General features: G+C 41.7%; 1 long non-coding RNA gene across 5 annotated transcripts in view; it reads left to right on the forward strand.

Annotated features, from left to right (window-relative positions):
* The window catches only part of LOC148222270 (uncharacterized), a 143,458-nt gene that overhangs the window by 53,717 nt on the left and 74,697 nt on the right, over nucleotides 1-15,044 (forward strand). The gene's annotated exons all lie outside the window — the stretch shown is intronic.

A 15,044-nucleotide genomic window follows, 5' to 3' on the forward strand; every position in this document is an offset into this window, starting at 1 on the left:
AGACAATGAACTCGAACATGCTTCTCTCCCTTTTTTCCTCCAAAGATCATGAACTCGAAACTCAGTTGTGCATGCATGAAAGTTCTATAAACATTACTTAAACAGCAGCCAAAAGACCTTTGCCAGCTCTGGCCTACTTCTCCCCTTGTAGGGGCTCAGCACTCCCACTCAGTTGACTACTTGTCCTACTCTTTGCCCTCTCTGCTCTGCTGCAATCGTCCTGGAATTTTCCTCTATGCAACTGCTGTCCAAACCAGCTGCACCCACTACATCTTCAGCAGTGGACCGAGGAGGGTATTAATCATATTTTTGAGGAGGACACTCTGCTATTTATCTCCCTGACACCTCCAGCGTTTGGGAGCCCACTGCAGCACACAGCCCATTGACTAGTAATATTACACATTACCGTGCTCCATTGCCTCTCCCTGCCCTCTTCATTGAGTGGCTGTTCAACAGTGGAGTTGTGTTTGTTCAATCAGACATAATTTATACCTTTTTTGTTCCTTCTGGAGAGCTCTTGCTAATTTTAAGTCTAAGCAATGTGTTTTCCATATAATTCTAGCTCCGACGTCACCGAGCTGAAGATGGTCAAAGAGATCTGAATTCAGACTTGTTCAAACTTGTTGGTTTTAAATCACCAAAGAGATGATTTAAAAAGCAAAGTGTCGAGGGAGATCATCTCATACTTCCTTTAAAGATCCAGGTTTTATTGCATGTCTAGGAATATGTATGTGTCCTATCTCCAAGGGGAATACCTGCAGCAGCACATGGTACTGCCATCCCCTGGCTATTGTCCAACATGCAAAGTCTGTGAAGGAGAAGAGATTAATAATTCAGTTAATTTATAGCAAGTGGGGTTTTTTTTTGTTTTCATTTTTTAAAAGAAATTGATAGGAAGATGAGTGTGTGAGGAAAGAAAGCTATTGTAAGGCTAAATGCCTAATCATTCATCCTGGAGTTTGTTTGTTCCCCTTTCAGACTCATCACACTGTGTAATGAGAGCAGCTCGCTTAAGATCTGCCTAATTTTACACCACTGAGACAATGTAAAGAAACAAAATATATAAAGAAACAAAATATGCTCTAAGATGCTTAGGGAAATGGATGACTTATTACAGAATGTGGGGATTACTTCATGCGGGAAGGTTAAAATAAACTCAAAATTCAAAAGAAATTAAAAGCCCACCATGTTTTTAGCTTTTCTTCTCTGGATGGAATTTCTGAGGGATGTAAACTGATCAAATTTCTGGAGGAGTTAAGCCAATTTAGCTGAGTTAAGGGTTTAGCCCATGAGGTCCCAGTAAATGGCCCATGGGATGAACAGATCCCTCTGGTGCCAATCACTGTGGTCTATAATAATACTCTGTATTTCATTCTAGCTTCTGTTCTCTCCACTCCAGTGGAACTGCTCTTGCCAAGGTCTCTAGTAAGCTCTTCAGGGCCAAATCTCAAGGCCATTATTCCATTCATATGTTCTTTGACATTTTGGCTACATCTGACAGACCTCATTATAATCTCTGTCTTGAAATCTTGGTTAAAAAGACTCTGTCCTGGAACCTGTTTCTCCTGTTCACTTTCTGTTTGCTCCTACAGTGACCTTCTTGGGCCACCATTTAATTTTAATTTATTTTTTTTAAACTCTTCAAGCAGTGTCCTCTGAACTCATCTTCATCAACATCCAAATAACTTCCATTCTAATAATAATTTTGGCTGTTATCACCCCCGCTTCTTTCCTAATGGAGATACTGCTGCACTGGCTTGCCTTAGAGCAGCCAAGCCTAGACATATGCTCATCTCTTTGACATCTCATCCCAGATGCTTTGTCACCAGGAAAAATTAATGTGGGTAAAATATTTTATTACCATCCTAATCTCTTATTCAAACGTGCAGCCTGAACACCGTGTGAGCTGCACCTTCCTTGTGCTTTCTTGCTACTCCTAGAACTTGCCTCTCCTTCTGTCATAGCAACTCTCAAGTTCTGGAAATACCCACGTTTTTTCCTTGTGTGTAAACTGAAGCCCAGCTGCAGCTCCTCCTGAGGTGCAGTTTGTGGAAGAATCCAGGTCAGTGGATGAGGTGGGCATGGAGCAGGTCCATGTGGTTGGCATGCAGCCCTGTGGGAGATATGGCATATATGCAATTAAGACAGAATGCTCTGGGAATTGTGCTGCTACCCTCGAACAAACCTCCACCGAGCATATGCAGATGGTGATTTGCAGAGGATTGTAATTTGGCCACGTTTTGTTGAATATTCATGAGGACAGTGAACGATACCTCTCTGTCCCTGCATTGGCCTCTACCACATTTTGAGACAGTCCCCCAATGCACATTAGTGGAACTTCACTAAAAAAATTCTAAACCTTTCAGGACCAACTGGTGTGATTGTTCCCAGAAATGGCTGAACTGTTGGGTAGAAGCTTCTCCAGTTTTTCCAGCATGAAACAATAATAAACCCAGCAGCTCAAACAGACACTGGGAAGTTGTAGTCCACTGCAAACAACCTTCACTGGGACATGCTGTCACTCTTACATCTCTCTTTAATATTTCTGCTCCAAATTAATTTGTAAATTAATCTGTAAATTTGTAAAGTGAGGGAGAAGTGATTATGAGTGTCTTCATCCTCACATGAAATCTCATCTTTTAATTTCATCTCAGGGTGCAAAGCTGAACATAATTAGCCAGACAATTAAGGTTCAAGGAAACATGATTGTTTTAAGACCAAGAAATGAGCTTTGCATTGTGTTCCCTGGTCAGCTGTAGGCTTGATGTCAAACTCGTCTCCTGCTCACTGGAACCTTCTTTATTAACTTTCAGGGCAGAAAATTTCATCTTTCTGCACCTCTGTACCCTTGATGAGGTTCATACTGACTTCACAGGCCTGGTATCAGCTTCTCTTGATTAGTGTTCACAAAGCCCAGAGATATGATTTCATAGGACTGCAAACGTTTTTAATACCCAACTTCAAAGTTGGCCCTTCTTTGAGACAGAGGTTGGAGCAGATGACCCTCCAGCATCCCTTGCAACCTAAATTAGTCTGTAATTCTGTGACCAGTGTTCTAAGTGGAAGAAACTCTGATGGAAACACACATAAGCTCCTAAAGGTTAAGGACAGGTATGATCTTAGTCTATTACATAGCAAAATAAACCAACTTCATCTAAACTGTTTGGGGTCACTCAGTTACCCTTCTCAGTGAGGGGCAGTAATGATTTATAGTCTAAACTCAGTCACTGAGGATCCTCTGATCCTCAGACCTTGCCAGCAGGCCAGCCCAAATAATACATTGTTATTTGGACTGCAGTCACCACAATCTTCCCCTAAAGAAGAAAATGAGCAGAGTTATCATTATTCCCAGATGTGCCATGTATGAGTTCTTACTGGTTTTGTACAGAAACAACAAGAAGAAGCAACTGCTGCAGTTATTTTAGAATAAAGAGTCTCATAATACTTGATACATAAAAAGGCAGTCCGCAGTTGGAAACTTTCTACTATATTTGTCCTCTAATTAAAAGAAAAAAAGATGGAAAAAAAATCAGCCCCCATACCAAAACCTGAAAACAAATCTGAAGGCAAGGAAAGTGTTATTCTAGCGAAACATATCACAGCTGGATAATGTGAAAGGTTTGCAGCTGGGCTGGGTCGAGTTAGCTGTGCAAAACAGGAGATCTTGTTTCAGAAGCAAAGGACAAGACAAGGAGCCTCTCTGGATTTAGATGAAGAGTAAATCTCTTGACCTCTAGGCCTGTGCTACCCTGTGTGAAATTCAGATCTCAGGACTAAGTAAGAGCTGATTGAGCAGAAGATGAGGCTTGTCTATTACATCCTCACTTTTTAATTAGATCTTCTGGCTGCATGTCCTTTGATCCTGAGCTGTACGTGACAATAAACATATTGACAATGGGGATTACATCAGGCCACTGTCTTTTCCAGCTGAGTGAAGGTGCATTTTTTTTTTCTTCTGTGTAGGAATTTTTCTATGCAAAAAAAGTTATTCTGGCATGATCTGAAGAGGTTTTAAATATGGATATTTAAGCTGAATAAAAGCCAGTATGGGTAATTTTGCTTTGGCATAATGGCAACTTCCTCAAAGTTCATTAAATCCATTTCTAATTAACGTTAACTAATTCAAATTAAGCTATTACACTGCAGTAAACATGTCCACATAGCTATGTGAACCAGCCTAACTCTTATTTTAAATTCTCACTTCAAGTTGTGTGGATACAGCTTCCTAGCCAGCTGAGCTGAATATCAGGCTAGAGAGTGTGACAGATGACAGCATCCATGAACAATATCAGTGTGCTGCCATCTTTAATTTTCTTCTTTCTCTTTGTGTCTAAATAAGACAGAAACAGGAAAGCCTGTTTATATAGCTGTTTGCTGACATGTTGGTTTGCTAGATTCTGCAGTTTTTAAAAAATTCTTTGTGGAGCATTTTGATATGTATCTCCTAACTTGAAAGCATTCACTGCCTTCCCTTGGCTCTTCCTGTCCTAGTAAAAGAACAGGAACATCTGTCCTGGTGAGCTCTGAGAATGGCCCTGTATATGTATTTTTCTGTGCTGCCTGCCACCATCCAAAATCATTCAGGGGGCATGTAGGAGTGAAACAAGGCATGGTCCATCCCTATTCCAGCCCTCCAGGGAGGGTGGGAAAGATCAGGAATGCTTCTGTTTTATCATCCTCTACTTAATATCACCCTGTGAAAGAACGCCCTGGTGAAGCTCACAGAGAATATGGGCTAAATCAGATTGAAGTCAAAGGATTTATAGCTGAATAATTAAGCCCAGACTAACTTAAGGGCACTTCCCTGGATGTGAACAAAAGCTTGTGGCTAGAACTATAAATTCAACCCACCCACCTGAAACGCTGCCAGCAAATCTGCCAAAGCCCCTTCCTGTGGAGAGAAACCTTCTCCTGCAGGTCTTGTAAATGAATTAATTATGTGTCTGTTGAAACAGAGTAAAGGTTCATCAGTAGTGCTAATATTTGGAATAACAAAGTTGTTAAGTTTGCTGCAATCCAATGTTACCTAGTGCTGTTGGAGCTCACAGCTGTCTCCTAACACTCTTGTTTGCTGAGTTCCTCACACAGAAGGACCTGGGTGTGTCTTGGGGGATGTGGTGAGGTGTGGTTTTTAATAGTTGTTATGTTAATAAACATTTGGACTAAAGGAATCCATCAGTAGTTTCTGAATATAACAGCCTTGCTACCAGCGGGTAACCAGAAATGCAGAGACGAGCTGTTTGGGCTGCTTTTTTTCCTTTAAAAAGAAAAATCCCACAAGACTGTTGAACAATTACAGCTTAATTTACAAAAAAACACTTAACTGTATATTGTCTTGTGAGCCATTTAGTCCTATTGTCTTCAAATGAAAGCTTATCCATGTGCTTAACTCTACACAGCAGCTTAAAGGCTTCATTGAATCAATCCTGAGACACTGAGGAGACCTTTGTAGAAGTAACTATTGATAAACACAGGTGAAACTTGGGAAAAATAGCAAAGAGCAACAAATCTGCCAGTAGCAGAAATTACTTTAGAGCCTGGGCTGTCTAGGATTGTCATTAAGGTGACCACTTGGGAAGATATCAGGATGAGAGGTTCCTTAATAGCACTTAGGGTAGGCACAGCAAATAGGGTCTGATCCAGCAGATACTGGAATGCTTCTTTTCTGGGAACTTCAGTGACAATGATGCCAGCAAAAGGAAGATAGTTCAGAAAAGTGAGAAATAAGTAGATGAAGAAGTTTAAGAGAATGTCTCATGAAGAATGAACAAAACGTACACGGGGTAATAAAGAACTGTGAAGTGATGCCTGCCCCAGATCATGGGTGCACCTTGCTGGTGCTGCAGGGGTGTAAACACCAAAGTCAAAGGATTAGTGAAGCTCACAGTGACATGAAAAAAATATTAAAAACGCAAAATTAAGGTTCAAAGTCAAAGGGAAAATGTGCAGTGTCCAAATGCATGAAGGATCACAGACACAGAGACACCTGTGAGGGCTTTGGAACAGTCACAAAGGGGAAGGACAGGGGAGGAGAGCACAGAGCACAGGGAGCAGCAGAAAGAGAAACCTGCTGTGGTGGTTTCTAATAGCCAGAGCCACCAACCTGAATCCATCCCAGCCCTAATGACTGGACAAAATCCTCTGGCATGATCTGTGACCCCACGGAGTGTGCTACCTTTGTGTGACACTGACCTAGCCCGAGTGACACCTTATTTGACCTGACTCAAGGATGCAGTAGGAAAGATGAAGGCAGTTGGCTTTTCCATACCTAATACCTCTGCACTGGGACTCCAATAACCCATGTAAACCTTAATATAAAAAAAATAAAATAAACGTTATTTTCACTAGCTTTTTCTTTTAAATGTTGGTAGCACCTTTCAAGCAGTGACAGATCCCAAAGCCCATCCCTCCTGTAGCTGCAGGTAATATCCTGATGTTCCCTATGGGGTGTTGGCAGATACTGTATATTTTAGCACATTTTGACAGGCCTCTACAGCATCCTTGAATCAATCAAGTTCTGCTAAATCTAATAAAAAATTTACCATTAACTTTTAAATCATAGTAAGAAAATTGTAAAAGAAGAATGGTAGCAGTCCTGCTGTCTTGGTTTGAGGAAGATACATGCTTTTCTGTCAATCTCTGTGTCTTCACAAGAGTTATTTTCTTAGTCAATCCCCTCTGTGTCTGGGAAGTCTTATTATCACTTTGCAATTAAGAAATGAGTGACAGTTTCGTTTTGAGGACATAAGAAGGGGATCTGGTGACTGTGGGTGCATGAATATTTTACCCTATTTGAGGCCTACCTTGGGTCAGATTTCCAGGGATCTCAAGTACAGTTCCTCAGCTCTGTTGTTAGCAATGAGTATTTCTGAGAGCAGCAGTGTTTGAGACTGTACTAATAGGAAAATTAGTTCTCCAAACCATAGGAAAAAGTGACTTGTCCTGGATCTATTGCAGATTAGACTAAACTCTTCTAGATCACAAACACCTATCAGTCCTAATGAAATTCAGTTACCCTCTCCCTTCCAGACATAACACTCATTACCTCAAACTCTGGACACTGGAATTTTATTAGTACTAGTAGTACACAAAATTTCAGCGTCCTTGGGCCACTCAAACTCTGCTGCAAACCTCTTTCGAGCTGTATTGCAGATTTATTCCATGATTCTGTGTCAGAGATAATGAGAATTATTGAACTGAGCTTCATGGTACAGTGATGGATTCAGCAGGGGAACCATGGGGCAGCTCTTCACTCCTTTCTTCAGTTCCCATGTGCTCCTGCATGGATATGGGATCAGCTGGGTGACAGTGCATGCCCTGGGTAAGCAGGATGCTCTCTGCTATTTCATGCTGAGGCATTTAATGTATAAAAACAGGAGCAGTGTGAGTTTAGGATGTGAAATGTCCATGTGCAGAAGCTGGGAAAGGTGGAATTACAGGTTCTAAGGCTAATGGAGTTACTTCTTCCATCTTCCATGCAGCAGGAGTAGCATCTGACAGCGACCTAAAGAGGAATGGGTGACCTTTGCTGACAAAATAACCTAGCTGCAAATGTTCTCATGTCCTGATGCTTGTGCATGGCAGCCCATAAGCTCAGCTTTTCTGGTTGAAGGGTGCTCTTTTCCCTTCTTTTGTTTGCATTGCAGGCCTGATGTGGAGCCTGCTAAAAGGAACAGGGAGATTTCCAGTGTGTGAAGGAGCTGTTGAGTCCAGGCTGCAGTTGGATATAGAACGTGCACAGAAATTGCAATATGTTGTATATACACACATTATACAATCACACATATGCATTTGGATATACTGTTTACATGCATCGATGTTATGCTGTATGTGTTTTTATTATCATGGTTTGTAATCCCACCATCATTCAAAGTCTTACCAAATAGCTCTGTGGGCAGCATGCCAACTTCTTTCACATTCCTGCTAAAGTCACTTGGAATATATCTGAACGTGGCAAAACGCATTTGCCAAGTTATGTGCATAAAAACATCCTTTGATCTTTCAGACTCATAAATATGTAATAAAGTACATGATTGCCCTACTGATCTGTCCTCCATCAATCTTACGTCCCTCTTTTATTGATTCATCAAAATAAGATACGATCAAGGTACAAAAGAGTTAAAGAAGCTATTTATTTTAATGTTTCCTTGGAGAGCTTGCATGTTATTTTGAGTACAAATTATATATATAATATTTCATGAATGATGTTTGAAGCATTAAAAATCACCTCTGCACTTCAAGTTAACACAAAACTCTGGCAGTCAGCCATCTTGTATTTGCTTTTATTTTCTTTTCTTCCTTCTTTTTTAAAAGGAACGTTGCAAAATGTGGTGTCATTTTTCTACTGCCATACTTAAGGGTTTCTTGACTTCTATTTTTAAATCATGTACTCAACTGGTATTGTAATCCAACTTTGAAATGTTCAGGAAACCATACTTAGCAATAGGTTTAGTATATAGGCTGTCTGGATAGGGTAGTGAGTCTTTTCCAAAAGCAGGGATTATCCTGATTTGTACTGAGGGTAAAATGAGAACTGTGAAGGCCCAGGGAGGTATTTCAGGAGTAATAACAGAGGTAAAAACTTGGCCTAAAAATACACATGATAGCAAGCCTTGCCTCTGCCTTGGAGTTTCTGGGAAGTCTTTAAATGTCCCAGTTCAGGCTTTGGCTCTTTCAGGTGTAAAGCTACTGAAGGCGATAAAAATGAAATGTATTTGAACAGAGGAAAAATTATTCAAACCATAAATAGAGCAAGTTGCATAGCAGGTAGTAAAATCTACGTTTTGTTCCACAAGGGAGAAATCAAGTGGAGTCCTTAAGCTGGTCTTGCTTGCTGGGAGGAGAAGCACTTTTCCTCCTGATGCCACAGCTACTGAGTTAAAGAACCCTCTGAGTTTGCTTTGACATATTTAGTGCATCCAACAGAGGCTGGTTTATGGCAGCCAGGGCATTTTTCTCAACCACTTTATGGCACTTACTCTTCGGAAGTGTAAAAGCATCCAGTTCTGAAGGTGTACTGATAATGAATGAAATAATTTCTGAGCGGGACCTGCCAACCAGGTAACAGGGAGTGAGCTTCAGCACACTTCTCTGAAGCTGTAAATTATGGGGGGAAAAGTGACATGGGTGCAGATGAGTTCACTTCTTTGTCAGGTTCTCTCTTGGCCTGCCATATGAGTTGTAGAGTCTGGGAAAGTGGAATCATTTTTATGCAGTTCTTGTCATGAATCCACCAGCAGTAACAGGCAGAAAAGACACAGATTATTGTGTGATTTTATGATAATCAAGATGCTTAGCTGACTTGGAGACTGAGAGAGAGAAAAGAGGTGCCAAGTGCTTTGTGATGTTTGGCATCTCCCCTTTGAGGGTCATCACACTTAGAAAACATTAATTAAGTTTCAAGTCACCCAACAATAGGAAATGTTGTTACCCCTTCCTTTCACCACTAAGAACTGAGTCCAAGTGCTGTAATCGACAGTATGGAGTGAACCACTGGCTGAGCTGGAGAAATTATTCAGACTCCTGACTCTCAGCTCTGTGGCTAGGCAGCAGAAAGCATTGGCTTTTCCTCACTCCCAGTCAGCAGCAGATTATGGCTGCACGTTACGCTAGGAAATGCTGTCAGTATAACAACCTTTGGAGCTAGCAAGCCATATGCTGATTTCTGTGACGTGGGTATAACAAGAGAAGTGGTTTTGCAATAAGGAGGAAGAGCACAGCCTCTTCCCACCAGTCACACACTGTGCAGGCTACATGAGGATTTGATCCATCTGGATGCATTCTCTTGTCTCCCACCCTGCTTCCCTGAAGACTGGTTATCCTCCTTTGACCTCCTCTGGGCTCCTCAGTCTTTGTGTTGTTGTCCTTTCTGTTTTCCTATAGGTCTTGCCAGCATCCCTCTTTGGTGCTGAGTCTCCAGGCCTCACCTTCCCTAGATGAGAAGGAAATCTTTGATCCTCCCCAGTCACACGTTTCCCTTGCAGAGACCTGCAGGTCAATAGCTGATGAAGCCTAGCACTGAAAAGGAAGGAGATGAAGCTTTCCTGAGCTTTTGTGCCAACCTCTGACCTCAGTCTGATCCCAGGTTTGTTCTGCTCCTGGCCAGGTGGCATCCTTCCCTCTGCTTGCTTTGATTTGGGAAACTTCCCTGGCAGCATTCCCTGGGGGCAGCCACAGGAAGGAACCATCATGGATGGACCATCCATGTTTGTGCCAGTGGGAAGAGAAGGCTTGAAACAGTTGTCAGAGTACAGGCAGCAAATCAAAGTGGGGATGGACATGCCACCACTGCCCGTGCCCAGGGCAATGGCCCAGCAAGGGTGTGACAGCCACTGGCGTGGTGACACTGATGTGGTGACACTCCCTGCAGCCACCAGAGACACCATGCTGGGCTTTGGTCAGTGGTTATTCTTTTGTCTGTGTTATTGATACTGAATCAGCATGGTTTGGCTTCTGAATAAATAGATTTGCTGATTATTCTTTCTTGTCCATCTCTCAAAGCTCATCTCCAAAGAATATTGTGGGTCAGAGCATCTCTGTTAGCAGCAATACAGAGGTAAATCATTGCAGCCTCTGCTTGACATTCTTTCTGTGGAAGAAGCTGGGCTTCTGGGCCTTTATTTATTATTAATCAAACTATTGGCAGAATTTTTACATTACAAGAAAAAGGGGCTGGAGGACTAAGACCTATAATTTCATGTTCTTTATTCAGTCAAGAAGGCAGGGAACAATTAAAAAAGATTTTTCTAAAACCTTTCTGGAGGTCACAGACAATAACTCAAACCAGAGCAGTGAACAGGCATGGCATTTAGGTGTTAGAATGATTTCTGTTCCTCTTTCTTGTAGGTATTGCAATTGTTATTTGAATAACTGCCTTCTTTTGCTTTTTTAATTTTTATTTGGTGTTTATCCCATATATTTCACGTTCATTTTTGCTGAACAGAAAACCTACTTCCTGAAATCTTCTGCTTTTCCCACTGTAACCATTCAGGAAGCGTAATTAAAGCCAACAACTTTCATTTCTTCAAACAACCTTAAAGAACCCCCCAGGTGAGACAGCAGTGACACACAATGAGTCTGGTTTAAGTACCTCAGATATGAGCCTCTGATCCTACTTTAATATTAGTCACATCTTAAAATGAAAGAGGAAATTGAAACAGGTTTTGTTTCCATAATTGTTTTTTAAAGCTAGCATATTAAATCTTGGTGAATTATTTAGTAGGAAGGATGACTCTGCACCTTTGATTTGTAAGTTGAATTTTTATTCTTAGCTGCTTTTTCCTGGCAGGATTAAATGCCAGGTTCTCAGCTCTCTGTGGAATTAGTAAAATCCTGTGATAGATTCTATAGGAAATTAAAACACAGTGGAGAGAAGACAGTTGCTGGAAATGTTACAGGTTTGTTTCCACAGGATTCCTTGATAGATGTTTTCATTATGCGTTTTTCAAAATTTTACCAAAATTTTCTTTCTTCACTATCCTCAGAAAAAGCTTGTAACACTGAAAAGGCTTGTGCTGGTCTGTGAAGCTATTCTGATTTATATTTGCTGCAACTCTTTGTTGTGTGTGTGCTGCTAAAACAGGCTGCTGGGAAAATGCCATTTTCTGGTAAAGGATTTGCCACCTTGTGGTTGAACGAATTCAGTGGAGGAACCCGGTGCTGGTTGGATGGATGGAAAAACAGGAAAATCCCTCTGCTAAATCTGGAGCAGTTATTTAGGTTGGAGTAATTTAGCTAGGAGCAGTGGAACCTCTAATAGGGATATAGGCAGGAGAGGCTCAACTTGGATATTAGGAAAAATTTCTTTGCTCAAGGAGTGGGCAAGCATTGGAACATGCTGCCCAGGGCAGTAGTGGAGTCTCCATCCCTGAAAGTTCTCTAAAATAGAGTAATTGTGGTACTTTGTGACATGGTTTAGTGGGCACAGGGTATTTGGTCAAAGGTTGGACTTGGTGACATTGGAGGTCTTTTCCAATCTCAATGATTCTATGATTTTGTTTAAATATCAAAACTAAAATGGCAAGAAAAGCCTTTTTCATGTCTCTTTACTGACTACAGACAGAGCCTAGCCTAATTAAGACTTACAGATTTATAAACTTCCAGAGATGGCTGAAATGTGGGTGATGGATAATGTCTTTTGTGTCTGTGTTTTCCTCTAGAAAGACAAAGTGAGGCAGGGAAGTCTTTCCCTTCCTTTAGGACTCCCTACCTATTCTTGTGCATCAAAATTTCTGATTTTCAGGGTTTTGCTTAGCAAACCTGTTACATCCCACCCCATCTTTATGCCTTAAGTTTCACTTTTCAGTCTGTGGCCTGAGGTGTTGTGTCAGACAATATCTAAAGGTGGTCTTTTTTCTGTCCTCCTCCCTCTACTTCTCATGTTCATCCTGAATGCATTCCCTTCATGGGGTAGTTTTATTAAGGAGCCAAGGGCTAAGAGAAAGTTTGGAAAGGTAAAAAAAGGATATGTTAAACTTAAAAAGTACAAACGCTGAGGGGTAGGAAAACAGTTTACCTATTTGCCCTTCACTATGGGGGTGGGGGAGAATAAGACAAAATTAATGGGTCAGTCCCATTCAGTTAAACTTGAATTTATTTGGGCACTTTCTGCTCTCAGAAAGAGCAACGAGCAGTAGAGGAAATAATTATGATATTTTTCTTCTTACTGTGACTGTGCATGAGTTAATGCAGACTTCTAAGCTGACTTACTAATAACATGCATTCCAAAGGGTCTGTGCATGTTTCTAATTTAGAGCTGTAAATTAGATTTTATCCTCAACTTGGCATCCATAAAAGACATTCATGGAATACACCTGCATAAAGGTCCTTATTCATCTCTCTCATCCCAATTTAGGGTTGCTTTTAGGCACTGAAATAGAGTGCAGAACCAAACTTTACCTGTGAAATCTAGTGCCTTGAAGAGGGTAGGGAATAATAATACTTTTTATTTATGACTATCTTCCAGCTTCTGAGTCTTTTCTCGGTTTAACTGCAATTCCAAGAAATGGGGATGCTTTGATTATTTAATGTATCTTGTAGGAGTATCTTTGTTTAATATTTTTAGGCTTTGAAAGGGAGCATGAGATGGCTTCGATACAGGCGATTGGATCCATGCTACCAGAATGCCTTAATGTTGTTTCTCTGTAGCTTCTCTATCATGTCTGCTTTCTCCAGAGATGTTGCTATGAAAATTCTTACAGCTGTGGCCTTTGATGGGGCTAACACCACCTTGCTCTACCTGCAGGAAGCCCCACATATTCAAATGTCAGTCTGCTCTGCTTTCCCTGGCAGAGAGGAGCATCCTTGTCGTTCGGGCTCAGAGCAGTGTGGCCCCTGTGTGGCCACAGGGATCTGACTGAAATCATTCTTCCAGGCAAGCTTGCAGTCTCTCCCCGTTCAAAGCAGTTATCCCAGTCCATCGGTGGGGCTGTGATCACGCTGTGCCTGTTTCTGGTGTAGCTGTCTGCTCCTGGATGCTGTTGCAGGCTCGCTGCATCCCTGGGGCAGCGCGGCATCATCAGCTCATTACTCTGAGCTGTGCCCATCAGATACAATCCATCTTCAGAGGAAGGGTTTTTGGCTCGGGGGGTGAGTTTCCTGAGATGTGTGTGTGGGTTTCAGCCACATGGCTCCTATTGACTCTAATGGGAGTCACGCTGCTCGGAGCCCCTTGGGGTTACGCTCCCCCCGATGTGTGTGCGCTGCTCCGCGCATCAGCTCCGAGGGGGAGAGCACACCTCTGCCCTGCCTTGTCAAGGAGAAACCAGCCCCCCTCTCCACCCTTGCCCCCCACCCCTCTGGCCTTGTGTACTTATGGATAAGCAACAATGGGGACTCATTTCTATGGTAAGTTAGCAAGATTTATACTATAAATATTACATTACAAGGTTCCGACACGGTGCTATTTTCGAACATATCCACACTTTGCTGCAGATCAGTATGTCACTGAAATGTTTCCTTTGAAGAACACGTTTTTGAAACACATCATAAAAATTTCTAGCATTGAGATTCCTCCATTTGCACCACCATAGTGAGGGTCGAAATGTCTTTATTAAAACAGGATAGTAGAAACTTACAAATTTGACTATTTCTTTCTCTTTTTTGGAGGGGGGGAGGATTCTATGAGGGATTCAGAAAACAGGCAGCATAGCTTTAATTGAAGGAGACAATGTTGTCAGTATATGTGTTCCTACAGTTATAAAGCCCAGCAGTATAGTATTCATCAAGTCTGATTCCACCTGACACTTGACTGAAAGCATTTTGCACTAATTTGCTTTGTGCTTGTCTAGTAAATCTAAAAAGAATGAGTGAAGGGGTGATAGGTGGCCATTAAACAGAATAAACAGCCTCTGGCAAGTGAATGAGTTTTACAGACTTGTTGCTTTTGGGAGGGGGAGGGTGAAGGGGAGAAGATTATAGGTCTTTGAATCAGCATGTGGCTGCCTCTATCACTCTGTAATCACAACTGTTTTCTTTGGCCCAGAGACCCATGTGCACCTCCAGAGAGGCTACCACGGTGAAGAAGGAAGCTCTGCCCCCAAACCTCTGCAGGAGAGCCCTCCAGACATATGATTCATATTCCAAGTGTGATAGAGGCCTAAATGGCAATTATTTTATCATATAAACACCAGTAAGATAGATTTCAGTCTGGAGCTGATTGCTTTCCTCAGATAATCCTTTTCAAATTTTCCCCTACATAAAATATAACAGCTTTAGGGTGTTTTCAGGTCCCTGCTTATGGTTCAACTTATGGTAAAAACCTTGGGCTTGTTGTCATCTTTGTCTGACTTTGCTGATAGCAGGCAGGAAATAGCTGTGTAAAGGCAGGAGGGGGTAAATAGCTGACTCTGTGGTCTGTAATTGGTTCATAGTTTTGGCCTGTGAAGAATAGAAAAGAAGGCAGAGGAGGGCTGGAAGACAGCCTAACAAGGAACACATGGGCATCTGAAAACTAAACACAGCTGGACCAAGAAGTACATTTGACCGCCCGTTCCCTGCTCTCAGACTTCTGAGCATTGTTGTTGTTTCTGGGGAATATATAGCAC

The sequence above is a fragment of the Sturnus vulgaris genome, chromosome 13 (assembly GCF_052056855.1).
Source record: "Sturnus vulgaris isolate bStuVul1 chromosome 13, bStuVul1.hap1, whole genome shotgun sequence".
NCBI classification, from domain to species: Eukaryota; Metazoa; Chordata; class Aves; order Passeriformes; family Sturnidae; genus Sturnus; species Sturnus vulgaris.